The sequence below is a fragment of the Typopeltis vanoorti genome, chromosome 13 (genome assembly GCF_054136105.1).
Source record: "Typopeltis vanoorti isolate ZY-2024b chromosome 13, IOZ_Tvanoo_1.0, whole genome shotgun sequence".
NCBI classification, from domain to species: domain Eukaryota; kingdom Metazoa; phylum Arthropoda; class Arachnida; order Uropygi; family Thelyphonidae; genus Typopeltis; species Typopeltis vanoorti.
Window position 1 is genome coordinate 10,020,738 of NC_143561.1, and position 18,756 is coordinate 10,039,493.

Genomic DNA, 18,756 nt, shown 5'->3' on the forward strand with positions numbered 1-18,756 from the left:
GACACCATAGCTTTTCAATACTTTTTGATACCTTTGTCCATGATTTTGAAGAAAACAAAACTTGGATATGAAATTCCTAAATGTAATATTAAAATTTCTCATCTGTTGTATATGGTTGACTTGAAGGTATATGGAAAATCGATCCAGCAAATAGACTCTACTGAACACAGTTCCAACTTTCAATAAGGACATTAAAATGAAATTTAGTATAGATAAATTCGCAAATTTATCTATAAAATGGGGAAACATTAATGACACTAACACTTTGAATTTTGATCAAGAGAAATATATACTTGTAAAAGCAATTTCAGCCTAACGAACACTATAAACACTATAAATACCAAGGAATTTTAGACGCCAGTGATATTCTCTACTCGAAAGTTAAACAACAGGCAGCAAAAGAATATACAAAAAGAGTTAGAAATATCCTGAAAGCAGAACTAAATGTATTAAACACAGTTAAAGCAATGAATTTATGGGCTATACTAGTGATCCGATACACAGCTGGCATAACAGATTGGACAAAAGTAGACCTGGGAAAATTGGGCCGCAAAACTAGAAAATTAGAAAATGACTATGCATCATGCATTACATCCACGAAGTGATGTTGAACGGTTGTACCTACCAAGCAGATGGACGGGGTCTGCTGCAAGTTAAACAGACTGTGGAAGAAGAAGAAGAAAGTAGCTTAAAAATTACATTGACAATTGTCTGAGCAAATGCTTCAAGAAATTACACAAGAGGACATTCTAAAAGCAAGAGGAAATAAATCCGATTATAATGACCTCCCTAATAACGTTGCAAACCAAACAAAATGTTCAACTTACACTTGCTATCCAGCATCATACTCCAACAGAAAATTGTCAACTATCCTTGAAATTTTACAATTACGCAAACCATACCTAAATTGCTTTTAATATACTTCAGGAAGAACACTAAACATTTCCGGTGGACTATTATCTGCACTGTTCGTTAAATTTGTTGTATTACTGAAAACCAAGAGAAAGATTTTCCACAGATCCTTTCAACACACAGCCGTTAACACAACTACAATAAAATAATCACGAATATAAATTCTGTTTCTTCTGATTACACTTTTGAAAAGAAATTAAATAACAATATTATGAAATTAAATGACACACACACACACACACACACACACACACACACACACACACACACACACACACACACACACACACACACACACACACACACACACACACACACACACACACACACACACACACACACACAAAATCTAATAATTATGTATTAAGTAAGGAAGGTTTGTAATCTGTTAAACCTGTATGAAATAATTGTGTATCTAAAATCTATGTAATCTAATGATCGCAGATATAGCAGGACAAGTGAATATCTACATACTGTGCTTACCCACATGCTTCTGTATTCTTCTATTATGGCAATCACCTTTTGTTAGGGACATTAATTGTATTTATAATAATAAAATCTATTTTGTATACGAGGGTAGTCTGCAAGGTTCCCGGCTTCGACCATAGATGGCAACACTATCGGCAATAATTTTTTTTCTAAGTTTGTTCACCTGTCATTAGCATGTCACGAATTATAATAATAATAATATTAATAATACAGCTGTCTGAAGCAAAAGTGTTGTCTGTATCCCTTGAAATGGATAAAATCGAGTATCCTTCGGCTATAATATTCTTTCTAAAAGAAGATTTAACGCCAAAAGAAATTCATTCGAAGTTCATAAAAGTTTATGAGCATTCTTCTCCTTCGTTTTAGACAATTAAGAAATGGGCTGCCGAGTTTAAACGTGGCAATACCAGCCTTGAAGATGAACCTTGAAGGACGTCCAAAAAGTGTAACAACACCAGAAATCATTGATTAAGTGCACGGTATGGTATTGGATGACCGGCGAGTCAAAGTGCGCGAAATTGCTGGGAGTATAGGCATTTCAAAAGAACGTGTAGGATATATTTTGCATGAAGAATTGCAAATGAAAAGGCTTTTTTGCGCAAGATGAGTACTGCGCTTGCTCACAGCAGATCAAAAACGCAATTGCATGAAAATCTCTGAACAGCACTTGGAGCGTTTTAACAAAAATAAACCTGATTTTGTGCGCCGATTTATTACCATGGATGAGACTTGGATTCACCATTAAACACCAGAATTCAAACAGCAGTGAAATGAGTGGACAGAAGCCTGTTGTTCAGCGCAAAAGAAGACAAAGTCGGTTCCATCAGCAGGAAATGTCATGGCATCGGTGTTTACGGATGCTAAAGGTGTTTTGTTTATTAATTATCTTGAAAAAGGTAAAACAATAACTAGGGAATATTATGTTGATCTTTTATCCATACCAGACGAAAAAACTCCTAAAAAAAGACTCGGTTTGCAGAATAAAAAATCATCTTTCATCAGGACAATGCACCTGCCCAAAAAGTGTTTCGTCAATTAAGGGATCTGCACTATGAATATTTGGAACATTCACCCTATTCCTCAAATTTTGGCTCCCCTTCTATCTCTTCTCAAAACTAAAACTGTTCCTCTCTGGTGAGCATTTTTCTTCGAATCAAGAGGTGATTACAGCTGTAGAGGAGTATTTTGCAGATCTTACTGAGAACCACTACAGGGACGGGATAATGGCGCTGAAATAAATGTATTAGTCTTAAGAGAGATGAGATTATGTTGAAAAATAAAAATAATTTTGAAATTATAAATTCGTCTTTTCATTGTTATTGCGAGACCTTTCAGACCACCCTTGTATTTTCTAATTCCACAGTTTAAATGATTGTCCAATATTGCATATCATCCCATAATATGAAAGTGTGTCTTATTTTGTATATCGAATCCTATTGCTATTTTGGCTTGTATTTTGACTGATTTGTACTATGTATTAATAAAGCATACCGAAACTAGATATTCTAATTATTCTCTGTATTTTATCTCATATTGTGTTGTGCTATATGAACTGCAATGCGTTGCATTGATGTTATTGTAAAGTGGAAATGCCTGGGATCAACGAAGTACAATCGCAAACCCAGACTGCTAAATCACATGGTTGGATAAAAATCGCCTGTCCTCGTTTGAAACTCTCGCTACTAAGTTTGGAAATGCCTATCTGCAAGCAAAGGCAGTAGTTCATCGGGTCCTGAAGAACATGTGTTTCCATGATCGCGCACACACACACATCTAAAATCAACATGGACAACTTCATTCGTAATGTGTAGTGGTGGAAGGTTCGGCGCCATTGAACTCTGGATCTCTGGAAGTTATCAAAGCTAGTACTCATTCTTCAAAATTCGGCAGTTCGAAGGATGAGTCTAGTTGTGACTAATTCTATGAGAGCGCCACCTATGCCAATGTGTTGTTTCATTTCAACTGTGAAGTTTCGCGGGGAAAAAATCATGATCAGGTTTTTTTTTTCCTGCGTGTGTGTGTGTGTGTGTGTGTGTGTGTGTGTGTGTGTGTCCGAGCCATACAAAAATGTCAGAATATATAAAAAAAATCATGAAAACCATAAACAACTTAAAACCATAAAAGAAAACTCACATAAACACAAAAATCATAAAAAATATAAAACAACTACCCAGTAACGAAGAATCTTTACGCTGAGACAATTCCTGCTTACAAATTTAGGGCAGCATTTCACTGAAGGCCGTTTTCGTCATCAAGCGAAGGATTTGTTGAGATAGATCTTAAAGAACTTTGCTAGTGAGAATTCCTTTTGGATGAATCGGAATGTCGAGAGTTAAGCCTAATTTCCATAACTCAGTGACCGAAATTACTAGTGCTCTACTGCAGGGGTTCTCAACCTTTTCCAGTGGCGTAACACTATATTTAATTCAAGATATCAGATGTGGTACGCGTACCATAGGTTGAGAATCCCTGCTGGAATAACCTAAGGGAATTCCATTACCACAGCAACAAACCAAAATCTAGTGGAAAAACTTCGCAGCAAACTAAGTGGTATTATATGAGCAAAGGGTGACGAACTCCATGTTACTGCCTTTCTGATAACAAAGAGAGTTTGGGTGAGCAGGCGAAGGATATATTTGATCAGAACATATCACATCCTTGCTTAAATGGATCAATATCTATTCGTAGGTAAGTTATATGCTTTGTTTTTACATTAAATGCAAAAACATTTAAATAAGACAAGAAGTGTCAAGAATTTCTGAGGGAAAGTTATCTCCTCCCTAGCCGTCTCCTAATGAGGCAACAAAAAGTGCCGAAACATGTTTCTTGAATAGGGTAACTAAGGATTTCGAATTTAATCAGATTTAAAATTTTGTAAGAATGAAAGGACTATCAGTAAGCGATGTGGGTTTTTGTGGGTGTTAAAAGAGGGCAAAGTTCAATCGAAATTTATGGGAATTAGTTTTCATGTGTCCCTTTGGAGAACATCGCGATCTGTCAAGAAACATGTCGGGATGGTGGGAATCGAATAAGTGGAAAGTGTTTTCCTTTTATGTTATATATATATATATATATATATATATATATATATATATATATATATATATATATATATATATATATATATATATTTCACACACACACAAATATATATATATATATATATATATATATATATATATATATATATATATATATATATATATATATATATATATATATATATATATATATATATATATATATATATTTCACACACACACAAATATATATATATATATATATATATATATATTTCACACACACACAAATATATATATATTTGTGTGTGTGTGTGAAAAATTGAAAATTAAAAAATAAAAAAAAATAACTTGTACAGACAAGTGCGATCACAAAAATACGTCAAACGGAGCCTCGTGACCGCACTCGAGTACACGTTGAGTGTCTGACCAACTGAATACCACAAATGTTTGATTTCATCTTCAAGCAAAGTAGTTTAAGACGAATAAACAAACTGATAAGTGGTTGAGGGGGATCTTTGTGTTTAATGTTTGCTCACCGGTCACCATTTATGGAGGATTCTGTCGAAGAACGTTTTCCAGGCTTTCCTTTCGCCTCCCATCACCTCATCTGATGCTTCACTAAATGGTGGTAGATGAGGATTGCCTGTTTTTGAATCTGAGGCTTATCCCCCCCCCCTCTCTCTCTTTCTCAATCTCTCTGTCGCTTTCTTCGACTGTCACTTTTTAATCAATTCTTATCATTTTTTTTAAAATAAATTCAATATTTTTAAGAATTGTGTTACAATGATAAATAGATGCTTCGTAATTTAAAAAAAATAGTATTTGAGCACAAAACGTTTAAAAATTTAATTAATATTTAATTAAAACATCTTCGCATTAGAAAAATGTTCTTTAATAATATGACGCTCAAGATAGGATGTGCGTGATTTATCTTCAACTGCTGTCTTGAAAGATTTCCATAAAAGTTTTAATAAAATCTTTCGCCTTGTTCATCGCTTACAGCACCTAAATTCTCGGGAAATCTATCAAGATGACTGTATAGGAAATGAAGCTTTATGCTCATGTTGCAACATCGGCGCTGGAAATTTTCGAGCATTGTTTCCACTAGATCTTTGTAATTGCACCCTTTTTTGTTTCCAAGAAAATTATTTGCAACCATCGTAAACGAAGTCCAGGCCTATTTCTCAATTTCGTTCATAGAGTTGATGAAATTTGGGTCTCTCATTAAAGTTTTAATTTGCGGTCCATCAAATATACCGGCTTTAATTTTTTCATAACTAAGTCGTGGAACTTTTTCACATATGTATTGGAAACAGTCACCTTGTAAATCTAAAGCTTTAACATACTACTTCATAAGACCTAGTTTGATGTGTAGAGGTGGAAAAATGATTTTTTCTCTGTCGATTAAACGTTGATTTATAACATTCTGTTCTCCAACATTTAAGGATATTCTAAGAGGCCAATGTTTCTGACTCCAGTGTTGGTTTCTAGCTCGACTATCCCAGAAGCATAGAAAACACGGAAACTTTGTATATCCTCTTTGAAAGCCAAGTAAAAAGTTCACCATTTTAAGATCCACACAGATGATCCAGTTATGGTCTGTATATTTTAATAACTTCAGAACCTTTTTAATGTCCTCATATGTTTCCTTTAAGTGGACTGAATAGCCAATAGGAATTGAGTCATATACATTCCCATTGTGTAGTACGACACACACTTGAGACTTCTGCTTGAACTGTCGATAAATAAACGCCACTCATTTGGATGATATTGTACAACACTCATTTCAGTTAGTAAACCTGACACATTGTTACAGTAAACAAACCCACACTCGTGTTTAAAATATTGTCCAAGATTACTTTCCCTGCTACGATAAAAAGTTATCTTCGTATCTTGCTCCAGTAAGTTTTTTTCATTTAATCTTGAAGCTAACAATTCCGATGATTCCTTTGATAGGCCCAAATCTCTTACTAAGTCATTCAATTCCGCTTGAGTGAAACGTTGCGGTCCAGAACTAGAAATTAAATTTTCATTGTCTAAATCAACATCCGGGTCTTGCTCCTCAAGAACATTTGGCATATTCCGATCATGCTCTTTCTCAAGTAAAGGAAGTCCTTTATATATTGGCACGGCTATTTCATTGGAATGAGCAACTGGCCGAATTGCTGTGTCGAGATTTGGATACACAATTTTTTTCTTATTCTTATTATAACCAGAAGTCTGAACTAAACAAAAATAGCAATCATCTACGTGAATTTTCGGTTCACGCCAAATCATTGGAATGCCAAAAGCTAATTTTTGTCGTTTTCCCTTGCTCCACTGTCGTAAATTTTCTACACATGACTTACACACTTTATTTGGAGCCCATGACTTGTCCTGATCTGCAATTTTTAAGTCAAAGTATGCAAAGTACACTTTCTTAACAAAATTAGTGATATTTGTCCTTTGACTGGGAACAGTAAAGCTGCCACAAATGTAGCAGAAGGAATCTACACTATTGACACAATTTCTAGTAGTAGACATGATGTATTTTCTTCACTGCCGACTAACATGCAATTAACAAGACAAAAAAAAACAATCCAGAGACTTTATTGTAACGTTATAAGCGCTCATCATACTTTCACGATCGATTAACGATTGACTGATTTCGATCGTTCTTTGTCCGCTATGACGCATATAGCATTCCTTTGTTTTAGGCAGTTGTCATCGCCTACTTTTCATCACCTAACTGTATTAGTTCGGTTATCGGTCTCTTTCGCATTCAAAGCGCCAGTATATGCCGTTGCAGGTTCTTACGCATTTATTCGTTAATACTAATCTTTATTCTTTAATCTTTACGCGTCTCTCGTTAATGTTGACACCGGATTTAATCGGAATACACAGACAGGAAATTGGCAGGTTTATTCTTTTCCACATTACCAACGAGGTTATTAAGCAAGTTTTGTTACCTTTTAACGAACATCCTCAGTAGGACTATTCCACAAATTTAGAATTTTAGTGGCAAATGAGGAATTATTTTTATATCTTCTTCTTTAACCTCTTTCCATTCACTGCTGGATCTAGTCACCCCTTAATTTTCCAGTTTTCTTCAATTTCACCCAATGCCCACTATCCTGTAATTCCACTTTCTTCTCTTCCTTACTCTTTATATCAACTCAGTGCTTAATTTTGTTCGCCTTTCGTCTGACAGTCCACTAATATGGCCAACCCATCTCAATTTACATGCATTACAACACTTCCAATACATTGTACTCTAGCCATTCATCTTGCTAATTGTAGCATTTCTTATCTACTCCCATTTTGTTCGGTGGAGACATTCTTCTCTCTAGGGCTCTTTGGGCCACACGCAACCTGTCTTCGGGATTTTGGGTTGTTGCTCACGTCTCACTTCCGAAAAGGTAAACACTGGGTTAGTTCGCACTTTCAAGAGCACTTTTAGGCATGAATGTAAATCCTCTAACATATAATATTTCTACAGTCAAAGTGCTTTGACTGTACGAATGTGTGATTCTTTTACATATTTCTTTATCTTGTTTTCCCTTAAAACCGACTAATTGACCAAGGTAAATAAAGTCTTTCTCTTTTGTTAATTTTTCCAATCGCTAAAGACAACGTTCGTCAGTCCAAACAATCAACTGATGCTTCGTGGATTAAACAAATCGAATCAGAAAAGAAAGAAAAACAAACCATCAATTTTTAAAAAAATGGTCGGTGTGTAATACAGAAAACTGAAAATAAATGAATGAAAACTGAGCGTAATAAAAAGGAGTACACTGACGATGGTTTCGAAGTGACTGTCGTATTCGGTGGTAATTTGGACCAGAATAATCTGATTCGAATGAAAATGCTCCCGAAGAAATTATAGCTGTCTCCTCTGCAATGTATTATAAATGGTAAGTGCTTGTCATCTTGGTAGGTTTGTCTGATTGGCAGGAAGAAAAAACTCGAGTTTGTGTTAGGAAAATCCCTACTAACACGACAACCCTATGTGGGAATGCCAACTCACGTTCTGTTAAAAGGACTCGACCCAAGGTGTGAAGCGAAAATATCACAATGCTCGAGAATGTTCACACCCTACACATATTTTTTAAACCTATTATATAGAGAAAGAGCCTCGTAGCTCAGTCAGCATAGAAGAAGCCCATTGCAAGACGGGTTCGATTCCCATCAGAGACGCGAGGAACTTTAATCTGGTCTCTTTCGACTAAAGATGAGTTAGCCAGTCTCATACGGAGGTAGAGGGTTATTTTCTCCCAGAAACTCAGGTTTTTCTCCCCTCAAAAACCGGTCAATAGAACGCACGCAATTGTCAGACAAAAATACTTAGAGGAATAGAGGTAACCAACCGCCTTATCCTCATATTACAGTTGATAAGTCCAAGGATACTTGGAAGGCTATGGGCGCTTAAGTGAATGGTAAAGCCACTGATGGATGGACGAATATAGAGAACATACTAGCAGCTTGCTGTGTATATAATATGGTTTTTTATCCTTACTTATTTCAAAATCCAACTTTTAAAAATTCATCTTGTCGGTTTTAAAGTTTTCGTCATTAGTTTTAAAATTCTTGTTTAGCTTCCCGTGTTTACTACACTTGTCGCTATCTTGTACCCAACGCTTTAAATTGCATACGATGTCGACTCCAACTAAGTCTTTAGTCAAGTTTTCACCATCCCTACCTTCAAGTCATAGGTATGGTAATTAATATCCTTCATTATAATCCTTATTTACTTCATCTATTTAAGCCTAGTCGTGAGAAAAAATGGACTGCTCCATCGCTAAAGAATAGATTACTTTCTTCTTTCATATTGTAAGCATTTTAGGAGTCATCTTCACTTATATAAAGTAAATAAACACATACATTCCCTTTTGTTATTTTTGTAAGGGAAAATATATCTCTCACAGAAATGATCGATTTCTGCGAGAAATATTGTATATATCGTATATAATTTCATGGATCAAGCTAGTGGAAAGTACAATTGCTGTTGTATTCTGGTGTAATTACATCTATCTGCTGGTTCACATTCATTTTTGTTGTGCTGAGGTGTTCTTTTTGAACTAAATTGGAGCCTTTTGTTTCACTCTGTCAGCCTATCTATGTCTTCCGAGCTTTTTATTTGTATAGACTTTGATGTTTCTGACTTTCTCAAGATTATCTTACCGTCTTTGATCCACAAAAATTGATAATTTTAATTGATAATGAATAATTGTTAAGTCCTTGACAAATGATTTTTTCAGTCTACTGACTTTTATGAGATTGTCTCTTCTGGACTTGCTTGTCAGATAAATTTTTTTTATGTTTTTTATTTTTTATTTTTTGATAATGATAATTTTTATTATTTTTTTTTATTGATTGCTAAAATATTTACACACACAATAAACATCTTGAGTGACATTGCAACTTATAATTTTACAGAATTCAGCACTCTATATTATGTATTTACAACACATGTTCTTCTAATATTAACAATAAAGATTATACAGAATTTTTGATACAGAATAATATATATATTTTTTAAAATAATAATAATAATAATATATTGATTGATTGCTAAAATATTTATTTATACATGCAATAAACATCTCGTGTGACATTGCACCTTATAATTTTACAGAGTTCAGCACTAAGTGCTGCAATTCCCACATTGGATTTCAATTAAAATTTTTAATAATATTTTTTTGCCATTATATTATGTATTCACAACACATCTTCTAATATTAACAATGAAGATTATACAGAAATTTTTGTATAATTTTTTATTTTTTTATTTTATTTTTATTTATTTATTTTTATTTTTAAAGTTTGAGAAAGAGTGATTATTCATTCAAATTTCTGCATTTGCTTATAAGGATTACTTGTAAATGAGTGAGGCAAGTTAATCCCACCTTGGTCTCTTCAAGGTCCCTTCTGTTACTGCCGCCAGCTGCTTCAGTACAGCTTCAAGACGGTTCATTATGGGCTGTTGTAACTGTTCAACCTCTTGTCTGATTAAAGTGCATACTTTAATCAGACAAGAGTATAAGGTAACAGAAATTGCTGATTCCATATTAATGGAATCAGCAATTTCTATTACCTTATTTTCTTCTTTTCTTCCCTTTTGTTGGTCTCTTTTTTCTTTAGGTTTCCCTGGATTTTTCTCTTTCTTAACCTCTCTCTTTGGATCTGATACTTTAATAATGTTGTGTATCTGACTGGCACTAGAATCGGGATGAAGATCGCCCATCATTTCTTCTTTTTCTTTTATGGCCTGATAGCATTCTTCTAAGGTGTTTATTTATCTTTAGTACGCTGTCTCTTTATATTCTTCTCTTACTTCTAATCTGAACTGGTTGAAGACAGCCCAATCAAAGTGACTGTTTTCATCACTGAACACGCTCAGGTGATTAGCTAAGGTGAGCAGGCTGTTATAATAATCTGTGACAGATTGTTTCGTCTCTTGTCTACATTTTTGGAGCCTCCAGATGTTCGGACCTATGCTTTTAACTTTGATTTTAGGGTATCCGTAATTTATTGTATTCCAAAAATGTCTCTCAAGATGGGAAAGGAATACAAAAAATTCTTGGCCTTTCTAATCAATTTATTCCTAAGTATTATTAGAAGGTGGAAGTCTGACCAGTTTCCGACATTCCTTAACTCCTCTACAAATTGAAGAAAGACAACACATCATCGTGGTCCTCTCCAGAGGATTGAGGGATTATGAGGTGAGGATTTACTGTCTTAAAGAATTCTACATCCTCCATCCTGTTAGTACTAGTGGCTTCCGAATTACCACTGTTCACATTCATGGTCTTTAAAAAAAATCTTACACTATATATACACTTTCTATTTATTTGCCTGTTCTTTATTTACAAAACTGTTCCAATCTACTATTACTTTTTTAATTACGGTGAATTTTATCCTGTGTCCCTGCTGCACCATTGTAAACAAAAGATGTTTGTTGCTATTGATATGCTTGTTGGTTATTATAATTAGCTCTGCACGCTTTTTCACTCTGAATCTTTCTTGCTTATATTATTACTTACTATGTTTATCTACCTTTCGCACTACTAGTTTTATGCCTATGGATACTAGAAAATTTATTTAATTAAGACTGCAGCACTAATATCCTTTAATTGGCATAAAACTCAATAATACGGACGGTTGATTTCTCTCTCTCTCTCTCCTTCTCGATCACAAATTCCTTGAGTAAAACTTTACACAAACAGTCGCGGTTTATTTTGTACTTAACTTTACGCTTCAGCTATCTCACTTAGTTTCCCGCTCACAAGTCTGATAATTTTAGGAACAGTGCAGATGTAAAATAAACAATCACCAAGCACTCTTTTAACAAATAATCAAAACAAATTTATTTACATTAATATGAAATATACATGAATTAAACAATAGGGAGATTGCTTTCTCAGTCCATCTATAAAAAATCTTTAGCATAAATTAGAACCTTTTTCCTTCAACACTAAAAATCTCTTTAACTCAAAAACTTAATTTACTCTCTGCTTACAAATTCAACTTATTACACACCTAATTCACTCCGAAAGAGGTTAGCTAACTCTCTGTTAAGCTATTTTTACGAATTTGATATCAACTTCCAACATGCCAATTGATTCTCTTAAGGACACATTACTATTAAGCAAATTCTTAATAGTTCATCAACAACATACTATAAGAGGGAATATACAAAATGTTGGAACTTACAAAGACTCTGTAACGCACATTCAGTCAGAAGTCTTTCACTACAGTCTTATGGTATTTCTTTCATCTCAGATCTCGAGTTTCCTTCAGGAATGTCTGGCACCAGCAGTATCTTGTCGGGAAGATAGCGGGCCGTGGGCTGTGACGCAAAATAGGTTGTTCTCCACGGCAACAAAAAATATTCCGAGTGAAGCTTTTTGGGTAATATACATCGCCTTTTTTTCTCTGGCTTAGTCTCGCCGAAATGCCTGGTTGACTGGCTCCTCTATCTTGCCATCTCCAATAGCTCAATTTTCCGCCTCCAATAACTGAAACTGCCGCCAACTCTCTCCTTTGATAACTGGGTTTCCTCTCTGTGGCAAATGGAAGCCTTTTCTCTGGGAAGCCCTATGCTTGGCTCTGTCCCTTTTTATAACTCCTTCTCTGAGACCTCGCACGAAGGGTTGTAACCCCCTAAGAATTCGGCATGGCTCTTTCATCTTCTTTCAAGTTCAACCTGCTCTTTGTTTTCCGTCGTGCACTCTTTTGATCGTAAGTTGCCGGCCAGAGGAAAGTTGTTTGAACCTTTCTGGTCTCTCAAGCACTGACTTTGGAGTTGTTTATGCGCAGAGCTTGTATGCACTTTCTCATACACAAGAATCGTAAACAACCGCTCTTATGCCCTCACAGAGAGCAATTACATAAGTTTCCAGTGGAAAAACATTGCCTTTGTTTTTTGACATTCTAAAATATTCTTGTTAAAGAAGTAAATACAGTTAATTTCCAAAGGGTTATTTACAATAATATCTAGCACAAAATATACAGAAACAAAGAAGGTTATTTTTACAGTATTCTCATGGGACTTGACCTCTGTAAAAAAATCGATGTAAAGCGCGTTAGTATTTTAAGCTACATGGAGATTTTACAAAAGTCCAACGTAGCGCACGAGTATCAGTTGTAAACTGACTGATATAAACATGCGACGCACCGCTGCTGCTGTTAACACTTGACCCCTAAGGATAAAACAAGTGAAAGTGCAAAACATTTGCACGAAACAAGAAATTCGCTAAAATTAATGACTAAATTTGAGTTTTTGTTTTCTACAAATCAGTGTTTGGTTAATAATTTTTGCATAAATAGGCTTGGTTTTTTTATTAGTTATCATTGGTTGCTCACCCATGAATTAGAGTAATATTTTTATAATATCAGTTTAAAGGCGATATTCTCTAGTCTCCCTTCAGGAGCAGACTGTAATGTATACTCAAGAAGTTAAACATTCGAAATCAGTTACTTGCAGCAAATAATTAACATATGAAAACAACAAAGTAGCTGTAAAAATCCATGAAAAAATCACAAAACAGAAATCAATAGACAGCGGGGTCTATCAAGGATGCGTATTGTTACCACTCTTATTTAACATCTATATAGATGAAAGAGTGACGAAATGGAAGAAACGTATAAAACCTTTATTTAAACTGGATTTGTGGAACTCTACGTACTATTGTTTTGTTTGATGACCAGTTAATCAGAGCAAGAAATGACGATGAATTCCAAAGATCAATCGACGCCTTAAATATAATTGCAAAAAATTAGGAATGGAAATATCAACCGGCAAAACGAACATCATGGCTTTTAAAGGACATTTCTGCAATCAGAAGTAAAATCACGATTAAAAATAAATTTCAAAACAAATGAACTGTTTCGAATATACGAATACATGAATATATTGAAAGAATGAAAAATTCAAAAATAACCAAAAATATCATACACCCATTTCGAGGACTAAGAAATCAGGGACGACCAAGAAAAAAGATGGAATTAAAACATTTAGAGCATTAGAGATTTAAGTTCGTTTGGCCTAAATCTCTCAAAAGATGATAATAATAATAATTAATAGGATGTCATTTACATTGGAATTCCGTGGACAACTTTTTAAAATTAGTAAGGAAATGGATCTTTTTTAATAAGGGAGGAATTTAAAAAGAGGAGGCAGCATTTCTCTGACAGGCATCATGACATAGGAAGAGAAAGCAAGCAATGGAAACTGACGGCAAACAGAAAGAAGCATCGACCATTGATGAAAAAAAAAAAACAATCATCTCTCGTTGTCAGAAGATTGCACGAAAAAAGATAGTAGAAGATTTAATGAAAAGAACGTCTCGTGAAGAGGTAAAGAAATCAACAACAACAAAAACCTACCTGTGTGTGTGTGTGTGTGTGTGTGTGTGTGTGTGTGTGTGTGTGTGTGTGTGTGTGTGTGTGTGTGTGTGTGTGTGTGTGTGCGTGTGTGTGTGTGTGTGGACAGAAACTCCATAAATTGAGATTTTTTAAAAGTAAACTGTTTCTATGCGTGAAGATATGAATTCAAATTTCCATGCGAACAAAGAAGATTACGAAAAGTTACAGACCGAAAGGAATTCTTGTTAGCAGTTGCCGATGAAACCAGACTATTAAGGACTTTGTAAATAAACTTCATGATGCTGGGGGGGGGGGGAAGATCAGGAAAAAATAAGTTGCCATGAAATTACTTCCGAATTAGTGTAAATATACTTACCAGCGGAAAAGCGAGTAAACCCGAAACATACCGCTTAAACCCATAAGGGAAAGAATCTACCCTTGTCCTGAAAACAGTTACGAATGTCAGTTTCTGTGGCAGGAATGACAGAAAGTTCGATAAAATCGAAAGGAGAAGAATGTAAAATGAGAAAACCAAGGATATTGAAAAGATGCTTTTGTACCAAGAAAGGAAACATTATTTATTTGGTGAACATTGGTCACAAATTGTATTGAGTGAAGAGAGAGAAAGACAGAGAGTAACTTGAAGAAAAATGGCAGATGAAGATAAGTGAATGTATTATTCGCACATCAGCTTCTCATTTCCCTCCCCGAAGGCGATCGTTTTGTGAAGGTGTTTGGTCAGTTGAATTTAAATCCATAAATGCATTCCTAGAAAAACGTTTTACTGCAAATTACGCTTTCACATTGCTCATCCTCTTTATATTTGTGTTGCCATTTACGGTCGGGAAAAAATTACATCCAAAATTGCTAAAAAAAAATAAATATAATGAAAGTTTGTTTGACTGGATTCAGAAGCCATTTAATTATTTGATGAGAGTCGGATTTGCTTCATTTTAAGAGCGAGAAAAAAAAAAGAATTAGTTACTTTGTTTTCACAATGCCAGCACTAGTAATGTTAGTACTACCTTTGATGTCACGGTTTAATGTTATATGAGTTATCCCCCCACACACACACAATCACACACGTCTCGACTCTGTAGCGGTGGGAGATATGAGCATTCAAACCGAAGGAAAATATTTTAAACTCCATGCCGGCAGCTACTATATTCGCAAATAAACACCAGTTTATATATACTCGTGTATATGTGTGTGTGGGTGTGTGGGTGTGGAAAGTTTTTTTACCTTAGTTATACTATACGTTAAAGATAGCAAGCAATTCTATAAACGTAGTTTTAATCCTTTTTCCAAGTAAGCCAAGTTTTCCCCTGGGAAAGCATGACCGGAAACGCCACCGATAGGTTCTAACAGGGACACAAAGATACAGAAATAACACAAGGCAGAAAGTAGTGTAAAAAACTTTATGAGACGTATCTGAACAGTTCAATAGTTGGATACATAATATGGTTTCAAATTAGGTGCTGAAAGTTACGATCATTAACAGTGATGCATGCCTGACACCGACGACGCATTGATTGCCGTACATTTTCGAAAATACCTGGAGTTTCTCGGATATTAGCAGCGGCGATGGCGATACTTGCCACGACGTCTATGTCAGAGTCAGCAAGAGTTTCGTACACCACGGCTTTAAGAGTACCCCACAGAAAGAAATCAATGCTTGATAAATCAGTTGAGCGTGGGCCATGTGACGGGTCCACATGGCCGAATCCATCGATCACGAAAGGACCTGTCCAAATACTGACGCACAGAAATGTCAAAATGGGCTGGAGCCCTGTCGTATTGGAACCACATCTGCCGACGCACAGTCATTGGAACATTGTTCAGTAAATCTGTCAGAACTTCTTCCAGAAAGGTCCGATACTTCTGGGAGTCCAGTCGAGGTAGTAACAGGTATGGGCCGACTAAACAGTCAGCGACGATACCTGCCCATATATTAATGGCGAAACGTTGTTGTACAGCGTGTGATCGCACAGCGTGTGGGTTCTCATGGGCCCATAAATGAGCATTGTGGTGATTGAAGCCACTTCGCGGGTAAATCAAGCTTCATCCGTGAACAAAACACAAGTTTGAAAATCCGGGACTACGGAACTTTTCTGCAGAAACCGTTGCTCGAATTCCACACGTCGAGGATAATCTTCGGCCATCAGTAACTGCACCCGTTGCAGATGAAATGGATGTAAGGTTTCAGAGTGCAAAACGTGCAGTACACTGGATCGAGATACTCCTATAACAGAGACAACAGCACGTGTGCTTGTCTCTGGATTATTGTCCATCGCATGCAACACCACCTCTTTCATGTCAGGATTTAGCGTCTATAATGGCTGCCCACTATCATGCCTGCGATCTCTGAATTATCCATAGTCATACAAATTCTGATGCATATGCGCAAATATTTGGTGATGCAGTACACGTCTGTTTGGGTATCTTTCGCGATACATTCGTACAGAGGCTCGTCCATTATCGTCAGTTAACCCGTAAACGAAGTGTATGTCAGCTATCTCAGCGTTCGAAAATCGATGCATGTTCTTCGTACGACGTCGAAATCTTGAATGAGGAAGCCCATTGCTCACTTGGAGCGCTGGCAAACAGCCTACCTATCACTTTCGGGTGGCATTTCCGGTCATGCTTTCCTATGTGAATATGGTTGATTTTTGATGTTCTTTACCTCCCCTCAAAATTTCTACGTGGAATTTTGAACCGCCCTGATTAGATTTGAAGATATCTAAAAAACAAGGTTTCAAATTTTGCTAAGTGAATTAAGTATAAACTACAAAACACGCAAAATAATCACATGGAAAATATTTTGTTTATTAGCAAAATGTACGAGCATGTTTCATACACATTATCAGTACAAAAAGTGGAATTATAATTAAACGATAACAATAAATGTAAAAGACGCCAGTTTAGTAGGTAATGTGAGATACAAAAATGGTAAATATTTTCCTAACTAAAAAAAAAGTAATTAAAAGTTAGGAACAATCAGCCGATTAAAACGTTAATATGAAGAAGAAGAACCAGAGTTCTTCTTCTTCGTATTATTATTATAATTATTAAGATGGCGGTGTGGTTCTTCGTGGATAAACGGCCTGTATGGGTCTTATCTGAAAAATTGAAAATTGAAAATTATAGGCTGCCAGTCAGTTGACGAACAGTTCGCAGATTCAAAGAGGATATTCATTGGATGAAGTTCATTTATTATATATAGAAACTGCTACAGCTCTTCTTCTGGGATGAAACAGTTCTTCTTTTTCTTTTCCATACTGGAAAAATGTCCTCGAAACATCTGTACCAATGTGTAGGTCTTGGCGAAATACAATCGAGAAGATTTCGTCCAAAGCATTCCATAACAATAGCTGGAGAAAAGGTCACTGTAAGTGACTGTCTCTGTGATAAAATTTGTTTTGAAAAGTGAAATATCCGGAGTGAATAACAAACTGAAATAGTTTTACAATATATGATGGAAATTCCTGTTTGAGTATTTCTGTGGAATCTGAATTATTAGATATAATTTGGACATCAGGGAACATCAGATTTGCAATTGTTTGCTGACGATGCGAAGATAGGCAGGGCAATCAGGGATGCTACTGATATTCAGCAATTACAAAATGATTTGAATACACTGGAATTCTGGGCAAACGAAAATGGCTCTCAGTTCAATGTTAGTAAGTGTAAAGTTATGCGCTTTGGCATGATTAGAGTTCCAGCGGCATATTATATTATCGAGGTTGTGCTACAAGAAACTGAAGAGGCAAGGCATCTTGGTGTATTGGTGGATAAGAATTTAAAGTTCACAGATCACAGCAAAAGTTGCAAATACAACTCAGAGGATAATTGCTATGCTGAAGCGAACCTTGACATGTAAGGATAAGGAAGTAATTTTGCCTCTTTATAAGGCTTTGATAAGACTACACTTGGATTATTGTGCACATATTTGGTCTCCAGGGTTCCAAGGGGATAAAGAAGCTGTGAAAAGGGTACAAAGAAGAGTTACATAGATTACATCCGGATTAAGGGATTTAGATTATGAGGACAGATTGCGAGTATGTGGATTACAGACTCTGGTTAACAGGAGAAAGAGGGGTGATATTTTGAATGGGTGTCATAGCATTTCAAATGATGAACATTTTCGTTGTATGGAAGGCGGGGAGAGAACACGGGGGCATCCATAGAAGTCAAGGTTGTTCACAGTCAAGAAAGGGTTAAGAGCTAGGGTTTTCTCCCAGAGAACAGTGCGTAAGTGAAATAATTTGCCCTTACGGGTAGTGAGTGCATCTAGTGTATACGAGTTTAAGGGAAGGTATGATAGCTGGGTTGGATAATTTACAGCCTCCATCGATGAGTCCTTGACTCCCTAGAGATCTCAGATACTACTACTGCTGCTACTACTACTAATAATAATAATGGAATTTTAGTAAAAAGGAGAACAACAAGATCGATCATTAAATCTCGATTTTATAAGGGATTTTAT